Source organism: Dermacentor andersoni, chromosome 5 (assembly GCF_023375885.2).
Source record: "Dermacentor andersoni chromosome 5, qqDerAnde1_hic_scaffold, whole genome shotgun sequence".
NCBI classification, from domain to species: domain Eukaryota; kingdom Metazoa; phylum Arthropoda; class Arachnida; order Ixodida; family Ixodidae; genus Dermacentor; species Dermacentor andersoni.
Genome location: NC_092818.1, coordinates 160,661,190 through 160,673,588, shown reverse-complemented (window position 1 = coordinate 160,673,588; position 12,399 = coordinate 160,661,190). Strand labels below are relative to the sequence as shown.

At 45.0% G+C, this 12,399-nt stretch overlaps 1 long non-coding RNA gene across 5 annotated transcripts in view; it reads left to right on the top strand.

Moving 5' to 3' along the window:
• Positions 1-12,399, top strand: part of LOC126531513 (uncharacterized) — a 219,022-nt gene that overhangs the window by 18,843 nt on the left and 187,780 nt on the right. The window lies entirely within an intron of this gene.

Here is a 12,399-nt window from a genome sequence, read left to right as displayed (position 1 = left end):
TTAGACGACGCAGATGGTGCCTGATGACCGCGATACTCTACGGTATATGTGATCGGCTTGAAATCATGGAATATATATGACGTCATCCGTGCAACAGAAATATTCGTGATCAAAAGCGATTATTGTAGCAGCAACCGACAAAAAATAAATGCTAGCATTGTACATGGTATCAAAATAAGAAACGATGACATACATAGTTTTCTTCCCATCATCTACATAGCTATTTTCTTTAAATGTCGACTGCTTTCCCCATTGTATGCAGCTATACTTATGGTTTACGATCTATTGGGTTGCTCCGTGCTAATATACAGCGCACACGACGTGCTTTGGGAGAATAGGAACGAGTGCGGGCACGTACTATTTATTGAGCGTTTGTTGTCGTCTATGGAAAACACCAACTACCAAAGAAATGCACATAAAAAAAGGAAAAAAAGAAAAGCTCGTCTAGACTACGGCATCAGCAAAAACAAATATATATATATATTCTATCTAGCACAGTCACGCAACGTGAAATTGTCTTAATGCATGACGCTGGTAAAACAGGCGCACGTGGGCAGTATCACTTCATTTCATCCGTTATGTCTGGGCTGCGCAGAAAAATATATTTTTAGAGGCAGCTCTGGTCCCCAAACTTTTTTTCTCGACTGTACTTCATGTACTTTATTCAGGGCATTGAAGCAATATTAATGCCTAACAGGCTTTTAAGCATTATCATCATCGCTATCATAATTGATCACGAGCAGCTTATGTTCTATAGGACCACATCCCGATCCACGCGTCGGCGAGAGTTCTCTAATACCGTTTACTGCGTGAACCGATTCCGTCATATATGGCTTTGGACTACCTTCTCATACAGCTCAATGTGGCCCCTGCTACATTATCATAGGCAGTTATTCACTGTAGCGTCCTTCGCCTGGGCGGTTATTCCCTTTCCTGGCGTTCTTCGATTCCTGCAAGTACGACACGCTCTTCGTTCCAAATTTCTTTGCAGTAGATCTTAGCACATAATTCACGTACTAAGTCAATGTAACCTGCTGTGGTGGTTTAGTGGCTATGGTGTTGCACTGCTAAGCACGAGGTCGCAGGTCACAGGCCACGACGAATGCATATCGATGGAGATGAAATGGAAAAGCGCCCACGTCCCGTGAATTGGAGTGCAGCACGGTAAAGGTCTCCAGGTGTTCAAAATTAATCCGAAGTTCCCCCGCTAGGGCGAGCCTCATAATGAGATCCTAGTGTTGGCGTGTAAAACACCTTAACTCAAGGTGGATGTATTCGCGACTGCTGTATCATCATGCCGGCATGAACTGCGTGAGCACGCCTTCGCGGCGAAATATACATAAGTACTGAGTACATTGGAATAAAAAAGCATTCCTACCTGGCGCAATCCCCCCCCCCCCCCACCTCTCCCCATTTCTTCATTACGAAAACCCCCGAGACGCTATGCGGCCACGCTTGCACGTCGGACGTTTGCAAGCATAGGCCGACGACTTCCATCGAGTTGTCTTTTATTTCTTTTACGCCAACAACCACAGATCTTTAGGCCACCACTATGCGTTCTGCTTAATCAAAACACTGCGATTTAATATCACAAGCGAGAAAAGATGTGAGAGAGCCTCGACGGAGTCCTGGATCCAGTCGCCACCTTTGCTCGACTTAAGTGTTGGGAAACCTTCGAGCCATTAAAAGAACCGGCCCCTTGGAAGTCAAGTGAGACAGATCGACATAGACTGATCGCCTTTATTCCAAACGTGATTTACTTTTTACGTGGATATGTGTTTCAAAAGAAGTTAGATTTCTTTTTTTAACGTGACATAACTTAGTGGGAACGATCGCTAGTGGTTGCTAGAGGGGTGGGACGATCGGCAGTTCAACCGGCATCGCAGGGTCGATGGCCACGGAGTTCTTTGCTCTGTGCTTGAGGATATTTGTGCGGCTCTTGGTGGTGGTGGTGGCCAGGTCCCATGTGCTTCCCGCGCGGTCGAACATCCTTGAAGGATTGTACGAATGCGTGTGAAAATAGTAGCCCATCACGATTAGCACCAGCGCGAATATCACCGAGGATCCCGTGAGCAGCGCGATCATCGCCGAGCGGCCACGTTCCTGCGTCGCAAAACAACAAGGCTGTCGTCACTTTTCCGCTGGCGATTAACGCACGACGTTTCTGCTGAAAAGTGAGCCGAATAGCTACGAATTCCGAGCAAATAGCAGTTAGCGACGGCTGTCGGTCTATATTTTCCCAAGAGCCTGTGTTTGCGTCATGGGGCAGCGAGAACCGAGAAGCTACAAACAAATGCATCGAATGCCAAAAGAGATTCCGCGTTTCAGAGCTGGCGCTTTTTTACAATACTTGCGTGAAGAGAATAATTTAAGATGCAGCTTTTATCGAACTTCACGAGGTCGGCCCGACAAGTAGAACAGTGCAGCTACGCGCTCTTGGTGTTTCTTTTTCTTTCGTTAGCGCTCTTTATAGAAAGAGACCATAATTGCACAGAACTTCTGAGGCCACCTATATATCAATGCATCAAAAGCTTGCGCATCTTGCTTTCTCTACGCCTGTAGGTTCCCACACTGAATAAAAGCCTCATACCGACGCGCAGTAATTGCATAATCTGCCGAGAAACAGTGTATGCTGCGTCGCAAATTTGCGCCCAACATCTATATTATGCCAATTACATATATATGCTCTGATTATGCTAATTCAAATGGCGTTACGCATTGTAATGTCTAACATGTTGGCCGTCAGACCTCTGTCAAGGTTACTGTCCCTGTGAAGCCACCACAGCACCCAAATACGCTTTTGTTTTTTTGCTCTGTATTGATGCGAGTAGCAACAAGGAAGCCCGCCGATTTTTCAATATCGCACGTGACTGACGAAATGCCAGTGCATCGCAGCTGACGTGCTGACGTGCTCGGCGACGTCACCTGAGGCACCTGCTGCGGAGAGGAACACTGAGGCATCCGGTGGAAGAAGGGGGGTGGGGGTGAGAAGGCGCTGGGAGAGAGTTGCGGCAGGTCTGCGCCTACAAGCTTAGAGTGTACATGGCAGTACTTATCTACTGAGCGGGGCAGCTCGCCGTAATAGCTGTACACCTAGTCATTTTTCAGACTGGCGGCCCTGAATATGTTCGCGATCATCTCAAAATTTCATTGTCCCATCATAGTGGAGGGATTTGCATTCGCTTGTCGTAGCTGCTGTGAAACTGGTGCAACTATACTAACAGTTTGACGTTAACAGTAGTTCAATAGGGCCGTATATAATGCGACTTAAATAACTGCGATGCATGTTTTTACTGCTAAGCTAAATATTATTAAACGCGGGGTTTAATTCTTTCTTTCAATCTTAGCGTTTAAAGAAAACCATACAATAGAAATACGAGGGCCCAACTAAAATTCTGGCACAGTCAGATCACAGGATATGTTACGTTCCTTCTCAAATATATTCTTGGCATTCCAACGTTTGAAGGTGTGTTTGAATTGGTAGTACTTGAGCTAAATGCTATTATTTGTCCTGTGATGGTGAGCCGCAGACGCGTTGAAGAGCAGCTTGCCTCGGAGAGGAATCCCGCCTCGCACTCGCCGTTCCACTCGTAGTAGCCCGAGCTGCACGAGCAGATGTTGTCGGCGCACCAGCTACCATCCGGGCAGAGCCTGTACTTGTCGCAGAGTCCGTGAAGTCTTGACAGCTGAGAGCAGGAGTTGCCTCGCAAGTGGTACGTCTCCGAACAGACGCACTCGTGGTTGTGCTCGTCGCATTTCTGCGTGCTGCTTCTGCACTGCTCCTGCGGTGGAAGCACGTGAATGACACTCGCGCTTTCACCTCCAGCAGCCCAGCGTAATCAGTCTATTACAAATGTTTATATATATATATATATATATATATATATATATATATATATATATATATATATATGAGAGAGAGAGAGAGCATCTTTAATGGGTGCTGTGGATGTTTGCCTGGTCATAAGCCGCTTAGCATGTTACTTTGGATGAAATTGAGGGTGCGTGAAATGACCCACTCATACACAGCACACAACATGCACGAGTTACAAGCACAAGTATACACGAGCAGCAAACTTCTAGAGCGTATCGCTCAGGCAAGTGTGCCGGAGGAAGGCTAATAGCGCCTTCGAGGCGCGTGGGGTAAAAACCCCGCTGCTTCAATGCACAAGTACACTACAGGACACAAGCCTCTGCAACAGGTCTCCAACTAGCCCTGCCTTGCGGCGACCGCGGACATAGCGTAGACCTGGACATTAGCTAACGTTACTACTCGTGTAATCCTTAGCGTCACTCCAGTTTGTTTCGCTTTCCACGGCACCCATTCTGTTACTACAGTAGACCACTTGGTGTCTTTACTAAGTACCACACAAGCTGCGTAGGGAAGAATTACGTTTATTTTTATCCTTTTTTGTGTGGTTACTGCAGCTACTTGGATAACGAAACAGCTACGATGGACGTCCGTGTGGTGGCGGCGGCGCACTCACCTGAGTCGCTATACTTGTAGACGGGTAAAGGCAACATATAAAATTCAAGTGTGCAGTTTAACAATCAAAAGCTACGAGGGACGCGGTAGTGGAGCACTACGAATTGGTTTTGACCACGTAAGGTTCTCTGAAGTGCAGTAAAGCCAACATTGAAGGATAGAAGGCGTTAGAGTACCTGAACTTGATGAACGAGCAGTACTAGCCACACCGTGATACGCACTGCGATTATATGGTTTGAGATTATGTTTGATTGCTACAGTATCAAGAACATTGTTCGACGCATGACATGTACTGCACTAGTTATATTAAAGCGCCCTTGAAACATATGCAGTGGGCCTGTAATTCATTGCTTACTCTCCTCTCACGTTATACGGGTCGTGCCTTGTAGTCAACTTCGGCTATCCATTGTACGTAATTATCAGCCTTACAGGCGTAATGCGAATATGTCGAAAAAAAAAAAACCTGCTATGACAAAAAGTCACTGCGTGCAGGCATTGCGAGACTTTACATCCTTAAGCTGCAGCTGGGGTATCACAGGTGTTGTAGTGGAAAGTCCCAGGTTAGCTTTTACGGGCTCGGTTTTTAAACGGGCATTAAAGAAATCTTTAAGTGTGGCGATAGTGTTTAGTCTACTCACAAAGCACCAACGGCTTTGCTCTGCCATGTAGCGGCAATCGTCAGTGAACGTACGAGCAATACCATCATCGACTCGGCACTTACCCCCTCGGATATTGCCAGCGCAGTGCAGTATTTCTGCACTACGGAGTCGATCTGGGAGGTTACACTGTAACGCTAGGAGTGGTGCTAGGCATGGCATGGAGAGTGCGCCACATTCGTCCATGCATTGGTGCAAGACTAGTGTGAAAAGAGACCGCCGGACCGTTCCTATGTATAGCAAGACGCAATAATATAAGTTCTTATTGTCCTTTAATTTCACATACAATGTAACGTGGGCCTTTATTATCGCTACCTGCTCTTAAAGAAAACGTCTCAAGCATACTGCGCTCTTTTTTTACGTAATGTAATATACCACTTGCAGAAGATCAGTTTGCGGCACAAATTAAGCAGATGACACGTCGGAACGGCCGTCTGTGACTGAAGTTCGATTTGTTATTTGCACTTGCGGGCCTCTAACATGTACAGAACTCTCATTACGTGACTTTGTTTTCAATGGCTTCGGTGGCAGGAGAGTCAGATGTGCGTACCTCAAAGAGGCATCGCTGTCCGTGCTTCTTGCTGCGCAGGCAGGCCTGTAGTTGCTCGAGTTTCACGAACTGGCTCCCGTTGCAGCGACACTCGTGTCTGTCAACATTGTGTTGGCAGGTCACGTGCCGGCCCGCGCATTTGCTGTGGTCCAAGCAGTCGGACCCGAGAGGCGCGTGTAACCGTCTGGCCCGAGTTACCACGTCTCCCTTCAACTTCACCGTGCTCACGATGCTCCAATTCTGCGGAGTGATTACAACAGCAGAAAAAAATTTCCAGCCCTTGGCACAATTTTATGAGTTTGTCATACACAGAATCCCCCGATTTCCACGTCTTCCATCACTTTGAGCCTTGGGATTCATTAGAAAGTCACTGAGAATTGTACGACCATAACAAGCGTCGATTTATTTATAAGTGCCGTACCGTTCAACACCATAATGACAGTGATAGAGTGAAGAAATCGGCATGGGCGCATACAAAACAGACGCAAGTACACGTAGCAGGCCGAACAAACAGTGACAAAGCGACGAGCCATACTCTGTCTTTGTAATACTGTAAGTATTAAAAAAATTGGTGGAATAGTATATATAGATGGAATGGTATCTGGATAGCGCAGCAAAATACGGACACAAAAAGAAACGGCAGATGAAGGCAAACGTGTTTTGCTGCACCACCTAGATGCCACTCCATGATGACCGACCAACAAGCCCATATCGCCATCCTCGCCGATCTCATTTCAGAGATGATTGGCGAAATTACCGTGATTAGCAACCTATCTTATTGATGATATTTTTTTCATAATCATCGTCAGCCTATTTTATGTCCACTGCAGGACGAATACCTCTCCCTGCGATCTCCAATTACCCCTGTCCTGCGCCAAGCGATTCCGACTTGCGCCTGCGAATTTCCAAATTTCCTCACCTCGCCTAGTTTTCTGCCATCCTCAAATGCGCTTCCTTTCTCTCGACGCCCATTCTGTAACCCTGATGGTCCGCCGGTTGTCTAACCTACTCATTCCATGACCTGCCCGGCTCCATTTTGTTTCTCTTAATGTAAATTAGGATACCGGTTATCCCTGTTTGCTCTCTGATCCACACCGCTCTCTTCCTGTTTGTTAACGTTATTCCTAACATTCTTCGTTCCATCGCTTTTTGCGCGGTCCTTAACTTGTTCTCAAGCTTCTTTAGCAACCTCCAAGTTTCTCGACGTATGTTAGCACTAGTAGAATGCACTGATTGTACACGTTTCTTTTCAGTGATAGTGGCAAAGTTCCCGTCAGGATCTGACAATGCCTGCCGTATGCACTCCAACGCACTTTTATTCTGTAAATTTCCTTCTTATGATCAGGGGCCCCTGTGAGTAATTGACCAAGGTAAACGTACTCCTCGATAAACTCTAGAGGCTGACTGGCGATCCTGAACTCTTGTTCACTTGCCCGGCTATTCATCATTATCTTTGTCTTCTTCATATTAATATTCAAGGCCACTCTTACACTTTCTCTGTTAAGGTCCCAAATCATTTATTGTAACTCGTCCCCAGCGTTGCTGAACAGAAAAAATGTCATCTGCACACCGAAGGTTGTTGACATATTCGCCGTTGATCCTCACTCCTAAGCCTTTCCAGTTTAATAGCTTGAATACTTCTGCCAAGCATGCAGTGAATAGCGTTGGAAAGAGTATCTCCTTGCCTGACCCTTTTCTTTATAGGTACCTTTCTACTTTTCTAATGGAGAATCAAGGTAGCTGTAGAATGTTTGTAGATATTTTCCAAGATATTCACGTAAGCTTCCTGTACTCCTTAGTTATGTAATGCCCCTATGTCTGCTGGTATCTCTACTGAATCAAATGTGTTTTGATAATTTATGAAAGTCATAGAGAAATTGTTTCTACTCTGCAGATTTCTCGATTGCCTGACTGAGAACATGGATGTGATCCATTGTAGAGTATCTCTTCCCGAATCCAGCCTGTTCTCTTGGTTGACTAAAGTGCTGCCCTTATTCTATTAGAAATGATCTTGGTGAATATTTTATACAATACTGAAAGTAAGCTAATGGCCTATAATATTTCAATTCTCTAACGTTTCCCTTTTTGTGGATTAGTATAATGTTGGCATTCTTCCAGTTCTCTGGGACCCTTCACGTCGTGAGATATTCAGCATAAAGGGCCGCAAAGCCTTCAAGTATGATATCTCCTCCATCTTCTAATAAATCGACCGTTATTCCATGCTCCCCTGCCGCTTTTCCCCGTTTTATGCATTGCAAGGCCCTTCTAACTTCATCGCTAGTTATAGAAGGAACCTCTGTAACCTGTTCATTACTACTTCAAATGGAGGTATCGTGACTGCTCTGGGTAGTGTACAGGTCAGTATAGAATTATTCCTCTGCTTTTATTGTATTTTCGAGATTTCTGATGATACTACCCTGCTTATCTTTCAGTGCATACATCTTGTCTTGTCCTTGCCAAGTTTTCTTACAGATTTCATGGTCCGTCCATTCTTTAGTGCCTCTTTAGTCTTTCTCACGTTATAATTCGAATATTCCTTACTTTCTCCTTGCTGATCAGTTATGACAGTTCCGCAAATTCTATCTGATCTCTTGAGTTGGCCATTTTAATTCTTTGTCTTTTATTCATAAGGTCCTTCGTTGCTTAGGAGAGCTTACCTAGTGGTTGCCTTGGTGCCTTACCTCCTACTTCAATTACTACTTCTGATGCCAGTCTAGTTGCAGTTTCATTCATTATCTATTCATCTCTCTGTTCAAAGGTTGCATATTTGTTTGCAAGTACCAGGCTGAATTGGTGTTTTTACCCTTACCGCGTCTAGGTTGGCCTGTTTCTTCTTGGCCAATTTTACTCTTTCTCTCTTCATATAGAAGTGATTCCTAGACCTAACTAACCTATGATCATTTACTCTACCTAACACTTCTACATCCTGCACTATGCTAGGATCGGTGGAAAGTATGAAATCTATTTCATTTCTTCTTTCTCCATTAGACCTTTTCTAGGCCCCCTTTCTGTTGCTACGCTTTCTGATCAAGGTATTCATTATTCGGAGCTTATTCATTTCCCACATATTCCTTTCTGCACATATATGTTTTACATGATGGCTATTATGAATAGTGGCCCCTAGCAGTGGTACCTACCCAGTGACCCAAGTTGGTGTCAGAGAGGTTCATTCAAGAGCTGCGCATACCCATTCTTACATAGCTAGTCACTCAAGCTAGTTCGACGCTTTATTTTCAACCCGGATACCTTAGCACAGCAGCCTAATGCTCTACTCATTTGGCCATGGAGTACCCAGTGTTGGCGGGAAAAAGGTTAGGGGCGGACTTACGTATGTAGATACACATATACACACATACATACATGCATGAGTACATACATACATACATACATACATACATACATACATACATACATACATACATACATACATACATACATACATACATACATACATACATACATACATACATGCATGCAAAGTTGCAGAGACATACCACGAACTGGCTGAAGTTTTCAGAGAAGGCTATTCCCATTGAAACGTAACTAACCGAAGTTGCCAAGTTTCGGTTCACTGGTCGATTCAAAGCCAGCAATGATCAATTCCCAGCAGCTATGATTATGGGCCGTTTTTTCATGAATATCAAAGCCAACAGGGGCTCACCTCGTCCAAGAGCATGACGTGGCACTCAACGCTATCGGTGCTGTTGGTTACGTCGGCCTTTTCCAGAATGACAAGGGTGCTGTACACGAAGCTGATGTCGCTGCTCAGTTCTATGCGGCCAGAATTCTGGATAGTCTTCCTGCCTACGGAGCCGCCGGGCGCGTGGGGTGCTTGGTGCTCTCCGTTGAGGTACCACGCGAAGGTGGCGTCGTGGGTGACTAGAGCAGCGCAGGTCATGTTGCAGGTGTTGGCCGAGGAGCACGAGCTTTGCGTGACGTGTAGATGGTACTGCGGCAACTTCACGTTCAAATTTTCGAGCACCTCGTCGGCCAAGAATGACGCCCGAGTGCTAAAAACGGCTGATGCTATGATCAAGAATGCATTTGACAGAGGTGACATCCGGCACGAAGAAAGGGCAGGTCGCTGAAGGATTCGTGGTGTAAGACTCCCCTGAAACGAATTAAGTACGTAAATGGCGTCTGTGTGATGGCGGTTCCTCATTGAACTAGAGTTTTTTCCATAAGTAATTAGTGATATAAGGGAAAAAACTATCATCCACCCAAGAATAGCACGAAGCTTAAAGGAAGCCTTTTTTTTTTTCCATTTCATGAAACTTCTTCAACGTTGCGCGATTCGTAAATACATACAAGCGTTGGGGTACTTATTCAGAAGGAGGTCCCATAGCACCCGGCTAAAAGGACACTCCTCGTGTTTGAAATTAAGTGGAGATAATTAAAAAAAGATGGCAACAAATCAGCATTGCCCAATTAGTTCGTAGAATGGAAGCACAGCAAATACACATGAGTAAAACACACCATAAACACAGTGAATAATCCAAAAGTACAAAAGAATTAAAAACAACAACAAAATATAGCAATGAAGTTACACAGCGTTTAAGAGTAAATAAATGAAAAAGAAAAGCTATTTCTTAAGCCATCCTAATTGCTTAGTTGGTATTGCTATGCTATTCGAAAGCTGAACAGGCGCAATACTGGCAGTGTGTCTGCCATAGTTAGTGCGTACGTAGGGCAAAGAAATTCTTATTCGAGGCTAACTAGACGGGCTATAGAGTTGAACCAGTGTGATTTTTGCAACACATCCGCTGCTTTGGTACCGTTAAGAAACTTTAAAACAAGAATTCCTAGCTTATACTGGGACTCAATTATTATTCGAGTATTTTCGTCTTTATGCCTGAGAACTAAAAACGATTCATGAAACAGATGAAATCATTAACACGTGCTGCAGTGTGCGGCCAACCAATTGAATTACAGATTACAAGTTTCAAGGCTACTAGAATTGATAGAAATCTTTTAGTTTTGTGTGTTGTGGCCGCGCAGTTGTGAAAGCTTGCGTTATTCTTGATACCTTTCTTGGCGATACACAGCCAATTACACTACTTTGTTTCTCTGTCTCCGCATTTGCATGTTACCCTTCTTTAAATTGCTATTGGGCGCACGGTTATAGTTTGTTTTCGGTAATTGCATTTGTAATGAATTAATCAAAGGAACTAAAGAGATGTGCTTCCTGTTGATTGCCATAAATTATCGAAGCATCACTGTGTGTTTACCCCTGCTATTACGCTGTCTTAGGCGGCTATAATGTGTCGGCGCGGCGAAGCCTATATGGGGTGTTGGGCCGTTGTAGACAGTATGACAGTATGCATGAAGCCACCCATAGAGCGTATGAGACATAGGTTGCCGGTGATTGATGCTAAATGTATATCATGCAAAATATGCGTCGAAGTGGAGTATCAGTTATGGAGAAAAAATGTAGCTTAGGGCACCGGATATAATGTTGTCAATGCGCTGGATATTAGTTTCTGATATACCGCCACTGTGCTCGCTTATATACGCATTAGTCAAGCTGGGAAGCCGATGGGTTGTCGTTAGCCATGGCACTTAGACCGGAATTGCCAGGGACTGCAGTTCTCAAACATCCTTCTATGGCTTCAGCGCTCATTAGAAGCATTGCCATTCTACTCGAATACGAACCTTTTGCCTCGCCATTTACGATATCACACATACGTTGTCTCAACGCACTTACGCAAGGAGACGTTGCTTAAGTTAGAATGCTTGCTATGGTACGCTCAGGTTGCAGAGTTTGGGATTGCTAATCCACTGCTTTTGTTTGAAAATGAGAAAAATAATAGTACCTGGGGCGTTGAGCGGCCTCTAGATGGCTTGGTTTGGTGCCAAGGGGTACGGCTCTAGAAGGTCTGTTTCCTGTTCTTCTTCTTCATCTCCTTTTTGCAGCTCTTCCTAGTAACACGCGCTGTCTCAGCGGCCTGGGTGTTATTCATCAAAATTGGCAAGTACATTTCGGATTCACATTAATTACAATTTCTGCGTATGAAACATCTAACCTTAACGGGTGACCACAGCGCAGTGTGCAGTGCTATCTTACTCTTCTTGAACTTATTTACGAATGCTAACGCAGTTATCTATTTCGTGGCAACAAAGAGCTCCCTTGAAAAAATTTCAGCGACGATTACGGTACTCGCTAATGCGAAATTTGAGCGAAGCTCTATACGTGCTTTCATTTCGCGATAACCGAGTATGCGCTGGCTTCTTTCTTGCTGAGTAGACATCTTGGGCAACTGGGTATGCACCAGAACAGACAACTTGCTGCGGGCTGCTGTCTAACCTAGTAGACAACTTGGGTGAGTCACCGGGTATGCTGGCACTGACAATATGTCTCGTGCGGCATGTTGCAAACGGAGCGAAGCGTTGCCAAACAAGTAACTCTCAAGCACAACGATAGCGGCGAGCAGAGTCGGCGATCATCGAAAATCTGATCTGCGGATCAAGTGCATCGGCTTTTACACCTGACTCGTCGAAGGTTCCAGTGTAATCTCTGGTGCCCGCGTGGCTTCCAGAAAGTACTACACAATTGGCATCGCGCATACAACCACGTTACAAATACTATGGCGCCATCTCGTTGTCTCTTGAGGCACCCTGCTTTCTTCTGCACTGTTTCGCCATGCTCTCCTCACCCGCTTCCCGTCTCATGCTTTCACTGTAGGCGCCTCCTCCGCTTTCTTCCTCGC